Raw genomic sequence first — 20,595 nt, 5'->3', positions numbered from 1 at the left:
GTCACCCACGATCCTGTCACCCACGATCCTGTCACCCACGATCCCGTCACCCACGATCCCGTCACCCACGATCTTGTCACCCACGATCCTGTCACCCACGATCTTGTCACCCACGATCCTGTCACCCACGATCCTGTCACCCACGATCCTGTCACCCACGATCCTGTCACCCACGATCCTGTCACCCACGATCCTGTCACCCACGATCCTGTCACCCACGATCCTGTCACCCACTATCCTGTCCCCCACGATCCTGTCACCCACGATCCTGTCACCCACGATCTTGTCACCAACGATCCTGTCACCCACGATCCTGTCACCCACTATCCTGTCCCCCACGATCCTGTCACCCACGATCCTGTCACCCACGATCCTGTCACTCACGATCCTGTCACCCACGATCCTGTCACCCACGATCCTGTCACCCACTACCCTGTCACCCACTACCCTGTCACCCACTACTCTGTCACCCACGATCCTGTCACCCACTATCCTGTCCCCCACGATCCTGTCACCCACGATCCTGTCACCCACGATCTTGTCACCAACGATCCTGTCACCCACGATCCTGTCACCCACTATCCTGTCCCCCACGATCCTGTCACCCACGATCCTGTCACCCACGATCCTGTCACTCACGATCCTGTCACCCACGATCCTGTCACCCACTACCCTGTCACCCACTACCCTGTCACCCACTACTCTGTCACCCACGATCCTGTCACCCACTATCCTGTCCCCCACGATCCTGTCACCCACTATCCTGTCACCCACTATCCTGTCACCCACTATCCTGTCACCCACTACCCTGTCACCCACGATCCTGTCACCCACTACCCTGTCACCCACTACCCTGTCACCCACTACCCTGTCACCCACTATCCTGTCACCCATTATCCTGTCACCCATTATCCTGTCACCCACTATCCTGTCACCCACTATCCCGCCACCCACTATCCCGCCACCCACTATCCCGCCACCCACTATCCCGCCACCCACTATCCCGTCACCCACTATCCCGTAACCCACTATCCCGTAACCCACTATCCCGTCACCCATTATCCCGTCACCCACTATCCCGTCACCCACTATCCCGTCACCCACTATCCCGTCACCCACTATCCCGTCACCCACTATCCCGTCACCCACTATCCCGTCACCCACTATCCCGTCACCCATTATCCTATTATACCCATTCTGCACCCTCCATCCCAGTTATAAAACAAAGTTCCTGCCGACTCCAACTGAATAAGCTGAATTTTAATTATTCTTCTGATCTGTAATGAATTCAGATTCAATCATTCGTTCCATTCTTCTTTTTTTTCCTCCCTCTTCCATTCATCCCACTTAAAGACTCATTTAAAGAGATGTTCCTCACAAGCAACAGAGGACACAGGAGGCCATTCGGCCCATGAAAGCCTGCACAGTGGTTGCCAACCTATGGTTGTCTGTCCACACACACACACACCGTGTATATATATATCTATATGTATATATATATATATATATATACATATATATATATATACATACATATATATATATATATATATATATATATATATATATATATATATATATATATATATATATACATACATACATACATATATATATATATATATATTTATATATATATATATATATATATATATATATATATATACATACATATATATATATACATACATATATATATATATATATATATATATATATATATATATATATATATATATATATATATATATATATATATATATATATATATATATATATATATATTGTCGCGATCCCGGCTGTGAAATGGTTCCCAGCACGGAATACGGACGTTAATGTCCGGGCTTCAAGTAGTCCACGGAGTGGACAGAGAGAACTCAATAAACACAATTGTGTTTTAATCGGCCTTCTAGGGGTAAGGCACGATGCTTTATTGGCTCGATCACAAAAACCATAAATGGTAACAGAATGGAATACACTGCACAAAGCCTGCAGGAACTGTCGGCCCCAGAAGCTCCAAACAGGACGCAGGTAAGATCACTCGCGGCTCCAATCGACGATCTCCGGGACTCGGAGGGTAACAGGATGGAATTCACCGCACAAGGCCGGCAGGAACGGTCGGCCAGCAGCTCCAACACGAAGCAGGCAATCACTCGCGGTTCCAATCTACGAGATCCGGGAATCACTCGTTCTCTTCCGGAGTTACTCGCTCGTAAAATACCGAACTGTAATCGACCAGCCCAACTCGGCTGTCGTGAGGATTCAAGGAAAGCCCTTTTTAGATTTCCCACTCGGAGCCTTTCGAGTCGCGTCCGTTGCATAAGATGGCGACCGCGCTCTCTGACCCTCCACCTCCACCAATCGCGTGAGGCTCAAAGGAGGTCACGTCACGTGGTGGGCGGGGCACCAAATCTGGGTGAGAACAGGTGGTTTCACCGGTGGTTTCTCACAATATACAGATTTGGCATTTAATATGGAATATTTTTTTTTTCTTGACTTGGGTTTACTTTCTGAACTCAGTATATCAATCTGGTGAGTTTATTTTACCCTTCGGTGATGTCTTTGTTGAAAGAACCATGTGACTGATTGTCTTTCACAGCAAGAAGTCAATAACAGGATTATATCACAAGTGGCGTGACAAAATGTAAGGACAGGTACATTTGACGATTGGCTTCACAATCGGGTATATAAGGGTTGTTGCGTTCTGTATTCGTGGAAAACAACTGCTGCACGTCTACAAAAGTTATTGCCGCTTCCTCTGGAGATGGTCCGTCAACTCGACAATGCTGTTTGTCATGGAGTGGTGGCTTTACGAAATTCTGGCATGAAACAGCGTGCTATTGCTCGGCAGTATGGCATCACTCAAGGTCAGGTGTCAAAGATCCTGAAACGAAATGCTCAGAGGGGTGTCCCTACTCCAATACCGAGGCCAGGACGTCCACGCAGAACCACAAGGAGAGATGATCGCCAGCTGCACCGATTAGTCTGCAATGGCCGTACCAAGTCAGCTAATCGGCTTAGGGCTGAGTGGCAGCAACTGACAAATGTGCCTGTATCCAGAAGGCTAGTCAACCAACGACTGGTTCAAGCAGGCTATCGTGCCAGGCGTCCCCTGCAAAAGCCACGCTTGACCAGACAACACAGCCAGCGCCGATTGCAGTGGGCCAGAGAGCACCGTCAATGGCAGCCAGGACACTGGAATCACGTGACCTTCAGTGACGAGTCTAGATTTCTGGTCTATCGTCAAGATGGCTGTGTCCGAGTGTGCAGACAAGAGCATGAAGCCCACAACGAAGATAGTATAGTGCCAAGAGTCCAAGCTGGAGGTGGTGTGGTGACCGTTTGGGCTGCTTTTCATGCAGGGGGCAAAACTGACCTGGTTGTTCTGAATGGAAACCTGAACCAGTTCAAGTACAGGGTCATTCTGGAAGAAACATTGCTTCCATTTGCTCGTGCAGCCTTTCGAGGAAACTTTGTCTTCCAAGATGACAATGCACAGCCTCATCGTGCTCGCATGATCCAACACTTTCTTGCTGACCGTGGTGTAGAGCATAGGGAGTGGCCTGCCATGTCCCCGGATATGAATCCGATAGAGAACTTGTGGGCAGAATTAACGCGTCAAATCGACAACTTGGACCAGCAGCCTACCTCTGTGCGTGAATTGCAGCAGGCTATTGTCACTGCATGGCAAGCGATTCCTGTCCAAACCTTGGCAAATCTCGTGAACAGCATGCCTCGACGTGTATGTGCTCTCCTGAATGCTCGTGGGGGTTACACGAAGTACTGAACTGTAATTTTACTGTCCGTAATCCCAGTCATAATTTAACTTTTGTTTTTGTTGAAAATTTTTTTGGCTAATGTGCAAAATAAAGAGATACTTCTGGAAAACGTACAGAAGTTTAACACAGTACTGTCCATGAATTGAGTTCGATATCAGTTTACATCACTTTCAAGGATCAATTTATTTGCTTTGAAATGTCAAATGTGGTTTTTGTTTCTTTTAAAGGTCACATTAACAAAATCTAGAATAATTTCAACTTAATTTCAATGAACTTTTGGTCCCAAGTCATCTTGAAAAGTAAGTTCACTCCCACAAAAAAAAATATTCCATATTAAATGCCAAGTCTGTATATATATATACCCTGTCACCCACATATATATATATATATATATATATATATATGTACATATATGAACTGAAACGCAAAATAAACTTACCACCTTTGAAACCTTTATCGGCCCTGGTGGACAGAGACACCCTCCACAACTCTGCAGATGACAGACCTCGATCAGGGAGGCCAAGAGTTGCAAGGCAGGACAGGCAGATGGTCCGAAGTCACCTGCGGGATCGATTCCGTCCAGCATCCCGCACTGCGGCAGAAACTCCGGGGCGTGCAAACCCACGGATCTCCAATGATACTGCATGAAGACGACTGCATGACTATGGTCTGACTGCCAGAAGACCATACAGAGGCCCCGTGATGACGGCTGCCCATCGCTGCAACCGACAGAGATGGTGCCAGCAGCATCAGCGGTGGACCTTGGCGCAGTGGAACGAGGTCGCTTTCAGCGATGAGTCAAGGTTCTGTTTCAGCGATGAGTCAAGCGATGAGTCAAGGCCGATATCGTCTGGTGTGAACAGCCAAGGCGACGTGCCACCTCACGGTAGCTCAGTCCGCCTTGCAGCATGCCCAGGGCACGCTGCCGTTGATCCCTTGACAATCGTGGCATGTTGATTGAAATGCCCATTTTGCACTGGCCTTTTTAAAGCCAATATCAAGACATCACGTGCAGCTCATTAAAATCATCCCGTACCCCTTGGCTAATCATTGACAGTCAAAACCGCTGTTCAACAGCTGTGCTATGAAGTGACCATTGAAGGTTCAAGTTACCATCCGTGACCGTTATGTCTGACAGTGAGGACACTATTGTCCACAAATAAGTTCACACATTTACTACACACAGTGTTATTGATGATATTTAAAGGTTTTAAAGGTGGTAAGTTTCTTTTGCGTTTCAGTATATATATATATATATATATATATATATGTATGCATATATGTATATATATATACTGTATATATATATATATATATATATATATATATATATATATATACGTATATATATATATATATATATATATATATATATATATATATATATATATATATATATTTTTTTTTTCAGATATATATATACTGTATATATATATATACAGATATATATATATATATATATATATATATATATATATATATATATATATATATATATATATATATATATATATATATATATATATATATATACAGTGGTACCTCGGCTTACGAGTTTAATCCGTTCCGTGACGGAGCTCGTAAGCCAAATCGCTCGTAAGTCAAAGCAAATTTTCCCATTCAAATGCATTGAAATGCTATTAATCCGTTCCAGCCTCAAAAAAAAAACACCAATTTTTTTTGTTAGGTGCTTTTAAATAACAAAAATGTACTTTATAAATAACAAATAATGTATAAACAAGCACGACCTCGTATATACTGTACATAATACAAGAGAATGTAAAGAAATAAACTGGTTTTATTAAGTGTACTGTATGTATTTACCTTGAAGATCAGACGAAGATGCTGGCAGAGGTGGAGGAGATACCTTTTGCCTTTTTCGCCACACTGTCCTCGCTTTCACTTGCCGGGCGTTTCACTAAAAACCTGTCCAACGAGGTTTGTTTCTTCCTCCCTTTCAAAATTTTTCGGAAATGAGTGAGGCAAGTGTCGTTACACAGCGCCAACGCACGACCTGTTGCAACTTTTTCAGGGTGTTTCTTTTGAACAAATTCTGAAATTTTCTCCCACATTCCCAACATTTCCTTTATCTCACTTGTCGCGATAACCTCCTCCGCCTCTGGCTCCTCCGCGTTTAGTTCCTGCAAAACCTCCGTATTCTGCTGCTGCTGTAGCTCCTTTAATTCCTCCGTTGTCAGTTCCTCATTGTGTTTCTCGACGAGGTCGTTAACGTCGTCTTCATCCACTTGCAGGCCCATGGACCTTCCGAGGGACACAATCTCCTCCACCACTAACACTTCCTCAGTAGCACTAACACTTTCGGACACAACCTCAGGCCACAGCTTCTTCCATGCAGAGTTTAAGGTCCTCCTTGTAACACCCTGCCAGGCCATGTCGATAATTCTGAGGCAGGCCACGATATTGTAGTGATCCTTCCAGAACTCTCGAAGGGTGAGGTTTGTGCTCTCCGTAACCTCAAAGCAGCGCCGGAACAGGTGCTTGGTGAAGAGCTTTTTGAAATTGGAAATCACCTGCTGGTCCATGGGCTGCAGGATAGGGGTGGTGTTGGGTGGAAGGTAGCGGACCTTAATGAATGCAAATTCTTCAAGGATGTCGTCTACGAGGTTTGGTGGGTGTGCGGGAGCATTGTCAAGGACGAGAAGGGCTTGCAGGGGTAGCTTATTCTCCAAAAGGTACTTCTTGATGCCAGGACCAATGACCAGGTTTACCCACTCCACAAATAACTGCCTGGTAACCCACGCCTTTGCGTTTGCTCTCCACATAACCTGCAGTTTTTCTTTAAGGATCTTATGAGACTTAAACGCTCTGGGGTTTTCAGAGTGATATACCAGTAGCGGCTTAATCTTGCAGTCGCCACTCGCATTCGCACACAGTGCAAGGGTTAACCGATCCTTCATGGGTTTGTGGCCTGGCATGCTCTTCTCCTCTGCCGTTATATACGTCCTCCTCGGCATCTTTTTCCAGAAGAGCCCTGTCTCGTCACAGTTGAAGATTTGCTGGGGGATGTATCCTTCCGCTTTTATCAGTTCGGCAAAAGTTATAATAAACTCTTCGGCTGCCTTCACATCCGAGCTTGCTGCCTCACCATGCCTGACGACGGAGTGAATGCCGGTCCTCTTCTTAAAATTATCAAACCATCCCCGACTGGCTTTGAATGACTCTTCCGATGCCTCGTCCGTTGATGTTCCCGCCGTCTGCTGCACCAAATCCCTGTAAATGTCTCGTGCCTTCTCACAAATGATGCTCTCGGTCATGGTATCTCCTGCGAGCTGCTTTTCCGTCAACCACACAAACAACAACTTCTCCATCTCTTCATGGACAGAGGTCCGTTGCTTTGAAATGGTCGTAACGCCCTTGGCTGGCGTTATAGCCTTTATCGACTCCTTCTGCTTCAAAATCGTACATATCGTCGAAGTAGTACGATCGTACTGCCTCGCCAAGTCGACAACACGCATACCTCGCTCATGTTGTTCGACGATTGCGTGTTTCGTATCCAAACTCATCATCCTCTTCTTCCTCTCAGGCCCACCCTTGGCACTCACTTTCTTCGGACCCATGGTTGAAAACGCGAAATTTTACAGAAAAAACCACTTTCACAAACAAAACAGCAGCGATACACGGCAGAGATGCTTTCACGGCAAGATAACTGCGTGACCGGAACCGGAAGCCACAACCGGAAAATTCAAAAAAATAAATTTTTTGAGCTCGTACATCGGATCTCGGCTCGTATCCCAAAGCAACAAACCGCCCGAGCGACGGCTCGTATCTCGAAAAACTCGTACGTTGGGGCACTCGTAAGCCGAGGTACCACTGTATATAGTTACGGATTCGTCACTTCCGTTGTTGTGGTTCTCATCCACTGTAAACATTTTTGGTTCCATGTACTATTATTGTTATCGTTTAAGTGAAATAGAGATTACTGTTTTCAAAAGGTAACAAAAGTTAGTGTTTTAAAAGAAACCGGAAACTGGATCAGGCCCCGGCCGAAGAACAAGAAAAAAAAAAGGAGGCGGAGCGAGTGAGGTCCGAGAAGGAGCCGAGCTGTGTTGAGGTTTTGAGCAAACGCTGGCGAACGGGGGTCACAAGTGAACTTTGGGGTTTCCTGGGAAAGGGATTCCTGCGACAGAGATGTTATCTCTGTGACAGATAAACCTGCATGTCAGGTTTTGCGGTTGATTCCGAAGAGAATCATTGGAGTGCCGTTACGTCTCGAGAACGGACCGTGGGCCATTTTTGCCTCGCGACCGATTTCCCATCGCTCTCGGCTCTTCACTTCGCTTCAACCATTTTCACAACCATCCAGACGTTAATCTGGTGTGTGTGTGTGTAACGTGGATTTTGAGTGGGAATTTGCGGTTCGCCGTCTGTGAGCAGTTTAACGTCGATACCCGAAGGTTAATTTGCGGTTCGCCGTTTGTGAGCCGTTGAACGTCCATACCCGAAGGTGTGATTTCCCAGTCGCCTCTTGAGGATACCTTTGCCTATCTTTGGCAGTGTGACTGTCAACTGAATGGGATTCTGTTCTCGCTACAACATCGTTCTGACGATCACTGGAGCATGGATAGACTTTGGCTTGAAGCTGGGACAGAGACTTTGGGAATGTTATTTTCACTCACTTGGAGCACAGTGAGTTATATTGTATGAAACTGATGGTACCATTGTAGGAATGATATTTTGGTTGTACAATTGATTAATATTGTTATTGTACTGTTACTCTTGTGTGACCTTAATACAATACTCGTTTGTTGGTAACAATTGGTGTGGTTTCACCATTGATCTTTGACATACAGAATATCACATCTTTCTGCCATGACTCCTCTCGGGGCTCGGAGGTACACCGTGACCGGGGTGTGGGGAGGAGCATGTAACAGAAATTTGGGGCTCGTCCGGGATAGAATTCCCTAACATTCCCAAAATTCCCAAATTTGGAATTTTCTAACATTCCCAAATTTTTCAAAAAATTGGAATTTTTTTGTGTGAAGGTTAACAGGTGCTAACTGATAGTCACCATGGTGTTTGACGAAGAAAAGTTTGCGGCATCCCCTACTGAGGCACAGTTCCAGGCGTTAAAAAGATCGGAACTCATGATATTGGCCAAATATTTTAACTTGGAGGTCCGTGTTAGCATGAAGAAAGCAGAGATTCAGACATTGGTGGTGGAGTCTCTAGTGGGACAAGGAACATGGGAAGAGGTTGCCTTGGATTGGTTACCCGAGGAAAAAGGAAATGCGGAGCCCCGGAAAATGGAGATGCAACTACAGAGCCAGGAAAGGTTAAAAGAGTTGAAATGGAAAGCCGAGGAAAGAAGAGCAAAGGAAAGAGCAGAACAGGAACGAGAACTCGAGGAAAGAAGAGCAGAGGAAAGAGCAGAGGAAAGGAGAGCTGAAAAGGAACTCGAGGAGAGAAGAGCAGAGGAAAGGAGAGCTGAAGTAGAAAGAAGAGCAGAGGAAAGGAGAGCCGAAAGGGAGTTAAAGGAACCTGACATGGAGTATCAGAAGGAACTTAAACTCAAGGAGCTGGAATTACTGGGAGTACGGAGAGAAGTAGTATCCATGCCGGCTCGTTCGACAACTAGTGAGAACACCTGGGATGTTGGTAGGCATGTGAGGCTGCTTCCACCTTTCAATGAAAAGGAGGTAGCAAAGTTTGTTTTACATTTTGAGAAAGTGGCTCAAATGCTAAAATGGCCTGTGGGGTCCTGGACTATGTTAGTGCAAAGTGTTCTGGTGGGTAAAGCTCAAGATATATTTTCGGCTTTACCGATTGACCAATGTGCAGATTATGAGATAGTGAAGAAAGCCATTCTCAAAGCCTATTAATTGGTCCCTGAAGCTTACCGGCAAAAATGCAGGAATGCCAGGAAGAGGGAGAGTGAGACCCATGTGGAGGTTGCCAGAATGAAGGAAACCATGTTTCATCGGTGGTGTGATTCAAAGGGGATTGGGAAAGACTTCAACCTGTTACGACAATTGATTTTGGTGGAGGAATTCAAACAGTGTGTCCATGTGGACATTAAAGTACATCTGGATGAGAAGAAAGTACCAGAGTTGTATGAGGCAGCAACAGTGGCAGATGACTATGCCTTGACACACAGGATGGGGTTCCACAAACCTAATTTCCCGCCTTGAGTTACCCAGGGGAGTTATGGTAAATCATGTTCGGAGAACAGATTTTCATGGAGGCGGCCTAGAGAGGACTATGGGGACAAATCTGATACCGCGACTTTTAGGGGTCAGAAGACTACAGTTCCAAGACAGACTTATCTTCCGGGGGGCCCGAGGCAGACCACGAGTTTTTACTCCGGGCCTACTTGCGCTTTTTGCAAGAAACCTGGGCATTTGATGTCCCAATGTTACGCCCTGAAAAGGAAAAATCAGGAGCTGAGTCAAACTAGTGAAACTCTGAATGCATTGGCCAATGCGAGAAATCGTCCTTGGAGGACAGTGCCTTGGGAAGGTTCCCGTGCCAAAGCTACGGCATCACAGAACGACCTTGTTCAAGAGGGTTACAAACCTTTTATTTCAGAGGGGTTTGTGTCACTGGATGGAGACAACCAACCAGAGACCTGTTAGGGTATTGAGGGACACAGGAGCACATCAATCTTTGATGCTTGAGGGCATTTTGCCATTGTCAGAGCAGACGGCAACTGGTGTTAATGTTCTTTTACAGGGGGTTGGTGGCTATGTTAAAGCTCCACTTCATGTCATCCATTTGAAGTCTGATTTGGTGTCAGGACCGGTCACCGTAGGTTTACAAGCCACTCTTCCTGTAGAGGGAATATCTTTTATTATCGGGAATGATTTGGCCGGTGGTCGAGTTTCTGGTAATCCGATGTTGGTTGAAAAGCCCAGTATGGAAAATAACACCGCACAGTCAGAGCAGGAGATTCCGGGTATCTTTCCATCCTGTGCAGTGACTCGTGCTATGGGTAGGAAGTGCTCTGAAGAGAAGGAGAAGGAAGGTGATGTGGATTTGGGTTCCTTAGCGATATTGGAGGAAAAGTCTGGACGAGATAATAGGAAAGGGAGTGACATCAAGGAACCGAAGGAAAAGGTGGCATCTGGAACAAAAGAGGAAATGGAGTGTCCGTCGGACACATCTGGGAACGAGGCTGAACAAACGGTGCTGGTCCGAAAGAGACTTGTTGAAGAACAACACGGAGATTCGGAGATTCGGAGTTTGATTGATAAAGCTGTTACAGCGGAAGAGGCTATGAAGATACCTGTTGGTTACTTCATGAAAGGGGAAATACTCATGAGGAAAATGGAGACCACCGGAGGTGCCAGCAAGCGATGAGTGGAAAGTTCATCACCACATTGTGGTGCCACCGCCATACCGGAAGGAGATATTGAGTTTGGCGCATGAGACACCTTTGACCGGACACCTTGGAGTGAACAAGACATGTGACAGAATATTGGTACATTTTTTCTGGCCAGGATTGCGACGTGATGTAGCGGAGTTCTGTAAATCTTGCCACTCTTGCCAGCTGGTGGGAAAACCTAATCAGAAAGTCCCATCCGCACCTTTAAAACCAATTCCAGCTTTTGAAGAGCCATTCAGCCGTCATTATTAACTGTGTCGGCCCTTCACCTAAAACTAAGGCTGGACATCAGTATTTGCTGACCATCATGTGCGCTTCCACAAGGTCCCCAGAGGCAGTGCCTCTTAGAAAAATTACTGCGATAGTTATTGCGAAGGCCTTGATTAAATTTTTCACTTTGGTTGGCCTACCTAAGGTCATCCAGTCTGATCAGGGTTCCAATTTCATGTCGACGCTTTTTCAGCAAGTGGTACACCTGTTGGGAGTGGAGCAAGTAAGATCAAGTACTTACCATCCCGAGAGCCAAGTGGCCTTGGAAAGGTTTCACCAGACATTGAAGAATATGATCAGAACGTATTGTTTTGAATGTGGCAAAGATTGGGATGAAGGAATACCCTTATTGTTGTTTGCTACGGGGGAATCTGTTCAGGAGTCATTGGGATTCAGTCCTTTTGAACTTGTGTTTGGACATGCAGTGCGAGGACCATTGAAATTGGTGAAAGAACAGTGGTTACAGGAGGAGTCACAGTCAACAGTGGTAGAGTATGTGTCAACTGTTAGGCACAGATTGGCAAAGGCTTGTGAAGTTGCAAGAAGAAACTTGAAAGTGACAAAGGATAAAATGAAAGTGAGACATGACAAGAAATCTCAGATAAGAAATTTCAGTCCTGAGGACCGAGTGTTAGTGTTGCTTCCTGTTCCAGGTCAGCCACTACAGGCTAGATATTTCGGTCCCTATGCAATCGAAAGGAGGGTAAATGAAACAGATTACGTGGTGACAACTCCCGACCGACGGAAAAAGCGGCAGCTGTGTATGTCAACCGACTGAAGAAATATTAAAAGAGGAAGCCTGTGGAGAAAATGGTTCCTGTCTCACCTGTCGTGCCTGTAGTCGGGGTGCAAGAGAATCCAGAGGTTGAGGCCGGTGTGAAGTTTGATAACATTGATGACCAGGCTTGTCCCAGATTGACGAACACGGAAGTGTTGAGTCATTTAGATGAGAAATTAGGTCATTTGACGAGGGAACAACAAGGACAACTATCCAGCCTAATTTTTGAGTTTGCACATTTGTTCACAGATGTACCTGGTCGTACTGACTTGGTGTATCATGATATTGAGGTGGGCGAAGCCACTCCTGTGAAGCAACACCCCTATCGGATGAACCCTGTGAAGATGGAGTATCTTCGGAAGGAGGTTCAGTATATGTTGGAGAATGACATCATTGAACCAAGCAGCAGTGAATGGAGCTCACCATGTGTGTTGGTTCCAAAACCTGATGGTAGTTTTCACTGTTGTACGGATTTAAAATGGGTTAATGCAGTGACCAAGACCGACTCATATCCCATCCCGAGGATTGATGACTGTATTGATAGAATAGGCCCAGCTAAATTTGTAACTAAATTTGACTTGCTGAAAGTGTATTGGCAGATTCCTCTTTCTGAGAGAGCCAAGGAAATCTCGGGTTTAGTCACACCAAATGGGTTGTATCAGTACAAGGTTCTTCCCTTTGGATTGAAAAACGGGCCTGCTACATTTCAACAGCTGATTAATAAGCTCATTGGAGACCTTGAGGGGGTGGAGGCTTATCTGGATGATGTCATCATACACACCATGACCATGGAAGATCATATTAAACAAATTCATGCATTTTTCAAGAAACTGACCGAGGCAGGGTTGACCATCAACTTATCTAAGAGTGAGTTTGTAAAAGCACAGGTGGTGTTCCTAGGCCATGTAGTAGGTCAGGGTCAGGTGCAACCGGTGACAGCCAAGATAGAAGCCATTGATCGCTTCCAAGATCCAAAAGGGAAGGAGCTTATGAGATTCTTGGGTATGGCTGGTTGGTACCGGCGGTTCTGCAGGAATTTTTCTGATGTGGTAGCCCCTTTAAAGAATTTGCTGAGGAAAGAGACTAAGTTTATTTGGGATGACAAATGTCAAGCTGCCTTTGCCCACGTAAAAGCGATATTAATGAGCTCTCCTGTCCTCGCAGTCCCGGATTTTCAAGCACCTTTCAAGTTGGCCATTGATGCAAGTGATGTGGGGGCGGGGGCAGTTCTATGACAGGAAGATGAGGATGGAGTGGATCACCTGGTGTGCTACTATTCCAAAAAGTTCAACAAACACCAGGCAAATTATGCCACCGTGGAAAAAGAGACCCTTGCTCTCCTGCTAGTGCTTCAGCATTATGAGGTGTATCTAGGAACTACTACCTTTCCTATACAAGTCTTCACTGATCACAACCCCTTACTCTTCATTCAAAAAAATAAAAATAAAAATCAGAGGTTGATGAGATGGAGTTTGGCTTTGCAGAAATTCAACGTGGAAATTGAGCATGTAAAGGTCAGGGACAATGTCGTTGCTGATGCTTTATCCAGAGTGAACTAACTTTGGAAATTCCTGTGGGTTGTTTGGAAGTTTTGTTGCTTTATTTTGGGAAATATTAATTATTGTTGCTCACGTGAATTGATCATTTGGGGGGTGAGTTTTACTTTTGTTTGTTAAAAGAGTTTTTGCATGCAAAGAAAGTTTTCACGATGTTCCAATTTTCTTTCTTGAGGGGGGGAAGTGTTACGGATTCGTCACTTCCGTTGTTATGGTTCTCATCCACTGTAAACATTTTTGGTTCCATGTACTATTATTGTTATCGTTTAAGTGAAATAGAGATTACTGTTTTCAAAAGGTAAAAAAAGTTAGTGTTTTAAAAGAAACTGGAAACCGGATCGGGCACCAGACGAAGAAGAAGAAAAAAAAGAAGGAGGCGGAGCGAGTGAGGTCGGAGAAGTAGCCGAGCTGCGTTGAGGTTTTGAGCAAACGCTGGCCAACGGGGGTCACAAGTGAACTTTGGGGTTTCCTGGGAAAGGGATTCCTGCAACAGAGTTGTTATCGCTGTGACAGATAAACCTGCGTGTCAGGTTTTGCGGTTGATTCCGAAGAGAATCATTGGAGTGCAGTTACGTCTCGAGAACGGACCGTTGGCCATTTTTGCCTCGCGGCCGATTTCGCATCGCTCTCGGCTCTTCACCTCGCTTCAACCATTTTCACAACCATCCAGACGTTATTCTGGTGTGTGTGTGTGTAACGTGGATTTTGAGTGAGAATTTGCGGTTCGCCGTCTGTGAGCCATTGAACGTCCATACCCGAAGGTTAATTTGCGGTTCGCCGTTTGTGAGCCATTGAACATCCATACCCAAAGGTGTGATTTCCCAGTCGCTTCTTGAGGATACCTTTGCCTATCTTTGGCAGTGTGACTGTCAACCGAATGGGATTCTGGTCTCGATACAACATCGTTCTGACGATCACTGGACCGTGGATAGACTTTGGCTTGAAGCCGGGACAGAGACATTGGGAATGTTATTTTCGCTCACTTGGAGCACAGTGAGTTATATTGTACGAAACTGATGGTGCCATCATAGGAATGATATTGTTGCGGACGTGGTTAAGATGTTATTTTGACCGAGCGGTGGTGTATTACCGCGACCGAACAGTTATTCCCCGATTAGAACCCGATTCCACCCAAACGTTGGCCGGATCGCACCGCGGCTGCTCAATGAGGGAAAAGACTAAAACGACGAATGCAAAGAGGAAGACGAAGGCAAAGAAAGGTTTGGAAATACTACTAAATTTATTTACTATTTACACACATAAGCAAAAAGAAAGCAGTCCCGTTTATTTACAACACATAAGACGCAGGTGACACAGTGCAAATACTAGCTTACCTACAGTCTTAATTAACCCAGGACAGAACAAACAAAAGACAGACTCACGCGGGGAATGACAGGAATGGCAGGAGGTGGATGGCTGGAGGTGAACGCTTGGTGGAGCCAACGCGGAGCTTGGTGGAGCCTTGGTGGAGGTGAACGCTTGGTGGAGCCAACGCGGAGCTTGGTGGAGCCTTGGTGGAGGTGAACGCTTGGTGGAGCCAACGCGGAGCATGGTGGAGCCTTGGTGGAGGCGAACGCTTGGTGGAGCCAACGCGGAGCTTGGTGGAGCCTTGGTGGAGGTGAACGCTTGGTGGAGCCAACGCGGAGCTTGGTGGAGCCTTGGTGGAGGTGAACGCTTGGTGGAGCCAACACGGAGCTTGGTGGAGCCTTGGTGGAGGTGAGCGCTTGGTGGAGCCAACGCGGCTGGTGGGGGGTTGGTGTGACGGGTTCTCTCTCCTTCCCTCACAAGCTTCAGGACTCTTTCTCTCTCTTTCTTAGTCCCACCCAGTCCAACAACTTCCTCTCTTGCTTAGTCCAACTCAAGGCCTTTCTGTCTTCTGATCTCCTCCCTCCTCGACTCTACTCAAAGCGCATCTCTTTTGGGAAACGCCCCGCCGTGGGTTATATAGGCCCCGCCCCTCAACCTTTGTGAACCTCCCCCAAACGTTCTCTCTCCGCCCTCTAAAGCCAACCCCTCGTTCTGGGTTGGTCGGCAAGGGCTGGTTCACTCCTCCCCTCTATGACGAGGTGGGGACCCGCCTTTCTTCCCCAACCCTGCCTCGTGGTCAATGGCGGCAATTGGAGCGGAGGTAGTTTCCAATCGACGAAAAGGGGGAATGGAGGTTTTGGGAATGGGAATGAAGGGAATCTATCTCTTTCACTTGGTGCAATGGAGTACTTCTATTAATGGGAGACACAGCCTTACCCTAAAACACAGAATAAGATATAACTATCGAACAGGGGTATTCTATGATTGGCTGACGTGTATGCTTGTGGACTAATTATGGGACGCCCTTTTGACCTTTACACAGCTCTGGAGGCAGGAGGCGCAGAATAACAATAATAATAATAATAAAGCACACAATCAAAAAAAAATACAGTCCTCATATCCGCAACAATATATTGGTTGTACAATTGATTAATATTGTTATTGTACTGTTATTCTTGTGTGACCTTAATACAATACTTGTTTGTTGGTAACAATTGGTGTGGTTTCACCATTGATCTAAGACATACAGAATAACACATCTTTCTGCCGTGACTCCTCTCGGGGCTCGGAGGTACACTGTGACCGGGGTTTAGGGAGGAGCACGTAACAGAAATATATATATTGTTACGGAAACGGAGCACAGCACTCCCCTTAGTGGGGGGGGGGGGGGGGTTAATCCCCCTTCTATTTGCACTGGCAGTCTCCGATCCTGAAGCCGCCCCGCTCCCTCCACGAGGCAGGTGGGCAACCTCGTTCGAGACCACGGGCAAGATGTTATTTTGCCGAGCGGATTAGCAGTCCGCAGATCGAACCGTTAGCAGGTACTAAACCCGATTCTGAACGTTGGCCAAATCGTGCCACAGGTGTTCAATGATGGAAAACTCTAAAACGAATGGATGTGAAGAAGCAAAAGGGGTAAAGAAAGAACACAGGGATTTATTAATTATTTACACACAACCAAAGCAGGGAAGAAAAGAAATGTAATTTACAGGGAAATGGAAGGAGCAGGACACAGAGCAATTTCTAGCTTATCTATGCAGTCTTACTTATACCCCAGGACAACACAGACAAAGAGACAACAATCAGACTCACACGACTGGGGAATGAAGGCAGGAACGAATGGCTGGAAAGAGAGGAAGGTTCAGCTGGATGCTGGCTGGAGCTTGATCCCGCACCGGACGTCGGGCTGGAAACGACGGCCACCGATGCCACCGCAATCTGGTTCACACAGCAAGGTTGCTCGAAAAACAGCACGTCAGGGCTTCATGCTGCTGGGCTGCTGAAACAGCGTCTCTCCCAGCAGAACCGCAAGCTCACCTCCCCACAGAATCTCTCCACTTACAAGTACCTCCAGCACGTATATCTTTTTGTGCGTCCTCCCTTGCTCATCTCTCTCTTACGCCTCTCAGCTCCTCCTCAACGGGACTCAGGTGGGGGCTCCGCGTGACGGGTTATATAACCACGCCCTCGAATCTTCTTGAACCTCCCCGAAGTTTCTTTCCTCCGCCCTCTCAGGCCAAACCCCTCATGCTTGGTTAGTTGATTGGGGCTGGCTCACTCCTCCTTCTCATGACGAGGTGGAGACATGCCTTTCTTCTTCGAGCTGACCGCGTGCGTAATGGAGGCCGAATGCAGTTGGTAATGCGGTTGGCAATGCGGTTGGCAATACAATCGGCAATGGAGGTTTTGGGCAATTGAAAGGGGATCTATCTTATTTCATCTGGTGCAATGCAGTCAACTAATGGGAAACAGAGCCTTAAACTAACATAGAATAAAGAGATAACTATTTAGAAGGGCTTATGATTTTCAACGTGCATGCGATGGATTAACTAAGGGGACGACCTTTGATCTTTACACAAATTGATGGAGGTATTTACAAGAATCATGAAACTATTTACAGAGGGTGATATTTACAACAATTACAGGATTCTCAAATCCGTTACAATATATATATATATATATATATATATATATATATATATATATATATATATGTATATATATATATATATGTATATATATATATATATATATATATATATATATATATATATAAATATATATATATATATATACATGTATATATGTATATATGTATATATGTATACTGAAACGCAAAAGAAACTTACCACCTTTGAAACCTTTAAATATCAACAATAACACTGCGTGTAGTAAATGTGTGAACTTATTTGTGGACAATAGTGTCCTCACTGTCAGACAAAACGGTCATGGATGGTCACTTGAACCTTCAATGGTCACTTCATAGCACAGCTGTTGAACAGCCGTTTTGACTGTCAGTGATTAGCCAAGGGGTACGGGATGATTTTAATGAGCTGCACGTGATGTCTTGATATTGGCTTTAAAAAGGCCAGTGCAAAATGGGCATTTTGACCAAAAAATTTGACCATTTTGACCAACTTCAAAAAGACCGAAAACGCAAAAGAAACTTATCACTTGTTTGAAATGTAATAAAATTGTAACAGTTCAAAATAAAACAAACCAACAATTGCTAATTGAAACATTGGCATTTTATTGATGACATGTCAAGTTTTTGACCAAGATACACCATCTCATCAGTTTGTTCTACAGTACAGAACAGCACAGGGTGCAATGTCAGTCCCCTATCAATAGCGTGTGTGGCCACCATTGTTTTGGATACAGGCAGTGCATCGTCGGCGTATACTGCCTACCAGTCTTTGGATGGATTGCTGCTGGATTCTGTCCCACTCAGTCCTCAATGTTTGAAGCAGCTCTGCCCGTGTCCTGGCCCTGCCAACTACGCGTCTCCCAAGCTCATCCCACAGGTGCTCTATGGGATTCAGGTCAGGGGAGAATGCAGGCCACTGCATGGTGTTGATGTTCTCGCCTTGGAGAAATGCAGTGGTAAAGCGAGCAGCATGGGGACGAGCATTGTCATGCTGAAAGGTTCTCAGTTCTGGGTGGTCTAGCAGGAATGGCAGCAGATGAGGTCGCAGGATGTTATCCACATACCGCTGGGTGTTAAGATTCCCATCCACAACCACCAGTGGCGTCCTGTACCGGCCTGATATGGCGGCCCACACCATCACACTTGGGCCACCCCACCTGTTGGCTTGACGCACGCAACAATCGGCATATCGCTCACCAGTTCTTCTCCAGACACGCTCACGCCCATCAGGACTGTCCACACAGAACCTTGACTCATCGCTGAAAGCGACCTCATTCCACTGCGCCAAGGTCCACCGCTGATGCTGCTGGCACCATCTCTGTCGGTTGCGGCGATGGGCAGCCATCATCACGGGGCCTCTGTATGGTCTTCTGGCAGTCAGACCATAGTCATATAGTCGTCTTCGTGCAGTATCATTGGAGATCCGTGGTTTGCATGCCCCGGAGTTTCTGCCGCAGTGCGGGATGCTGGACGGAATCGATCCCGCAGGTGACTTCGGACCATCTGCCTGTCCTGCCTTGCAGTGGTGACTCTTGGCCTCCCTGATCGAGGTCTGTCATCTGCAGAGTTGTGGAGGGTGTCTCTGTCCACCAGGGCCGATATCATCTGGTGTGAACAGCCAAGGCGACGTGCCACCTCACGGTAGCTCAGTCCGCCTTGCAGCATGCCCAGGGCACGCTGCCGTTTATCCCTTGACAATCGTGGCATGTTGATTGAAATGCCCATTTTGCACTGGCCTTTTTAAAGCCAATATCAAGACATCACGTGCAGCTCATTAAAATCATCCCGTACCCTTTGGCTAATCACTGACAGTCAAAACGGCTGTTCAACAGCTGTGCTATGAAGTGACCATTGAAGGTTCAAGTGACCATCCGTGACCGTTTTGTCTGACAGTGAGGACACTATTGTCCACAAATAAGTTCACACATTAACTACGCGCAGTGTTATTGTTGATATTTAAAGGTTTCAAAGGTGGTAAGTTTCTTTTGCGTTTCAGTATATATATGTGTGTGTGTGTGTTTGTGGTGCTATATATATACTAGTGGGATCACCCGTGGGAATCCCACGGGCATGGACGTGTGTGACATTTGGACATCTTGTTTCGATGCTGCACTTTAAATTTTACAAAATGGCTACTGGCAATTCATCATATCCAGAAATGGTGTGATGAACACTTTATTTATTTCACATAATATGTGACCCCTCACTCCTCTCCACCTGACACTCTCCTCTCTCCACCCTCATGCCTCTCCAATCCCACCCCTCATCACACTCCCCTCCAATACCTCCTCACATGCCTCTCCAATCCCTCACACTCCTCTCCAATCCCTCACACTCCTCTCCAATCCCTCACACTCCTCTCCAATTCCTCACACTCTCCTCTCCAATCGCTCCTCACTCTCCGCTCTAATCGGCCATCACTCTCCAATTCCTTGCTCCTCACTCTCCAACCCCTCGCTCCTCGCTCTCTAACACCTCGCTCCTCGCTCTTCATCCCCTAGCTCCTCGCTCTCCAAACCCTCGCTCCTCGCTCTCCAACCCCTAGCTCCTTGCTCTCCATCCCCTAGCTCCTCGCTCTCCAACCCTTCGCACCTCACTCTCCAACCCTTAGCTCCTCGCTCTCCAACCCCAAGCTCCTCGCTCTCCAACCCCTAGCTCCTCGCTCTCCAACCCCTAGCTCCTCGCTATCCAACCCCTCGCACCTCGCTCTCCAACCCCTCTCTCCTCGCTCTCCAACCCCTCGCTCCTCGCTCTCCAACCCCTCGCTCCTCGCTCTCCAACCCCTCACTCCTCACTCCCCAACTCCTTGCTCCTCACTCTCCAACTCCTCGTTCCTCACTCTCCAACTCCTCGCTCCTCGCTCTCCAACCCCTCCCTCCTCTCCAATTTCTCGCTCCTCTCCAACCCCTAGCTCC

The 20,595-nt window shown here is 46.4% G+C and overlaps 2 protein-coding genes across 12 annotated transcripts in view; one reads left to right on the top strand and one right to left on the bottom strand.

Annotated features, from left to right (window-relative positions):
* The window catches only part of LOC137410750 (uncharacterized), a 660,974-nt gene that overhangs the window by 129,858 nt on the left and 510,521 nt on the right, over positions 1 to 20,595 (bottom strand). The window lies entirely within an intron of this gene.
* The window catches only part of LOC137431107 (complement factor H-like), a 287,920-nt gene that overhangs the window by 74,058 nt on the left and 193,267 nt on the right, over positions 1 to 20,595 (top strand). The gene's annotated exons all lie outside the window — the stretch shown is intronic.

This window comes from Myxine glutinosa, chromosome 7 (assembly GCF_964187855.1).
Source record: "Myxine glutinosa chromosome 7, kmMyxGlut1.1, whole genome shotgun sequence".
NCBI lineage: Eukaryota > Metazoa > Chordata > Myxini > Myxiniformes > Myxinidae > Myxine > Myxine glutinosa.
Note: the sequence above shows the minus strand (reverse complement) of the source record. Positions and strands in the feature narration are given on the sequence as shown.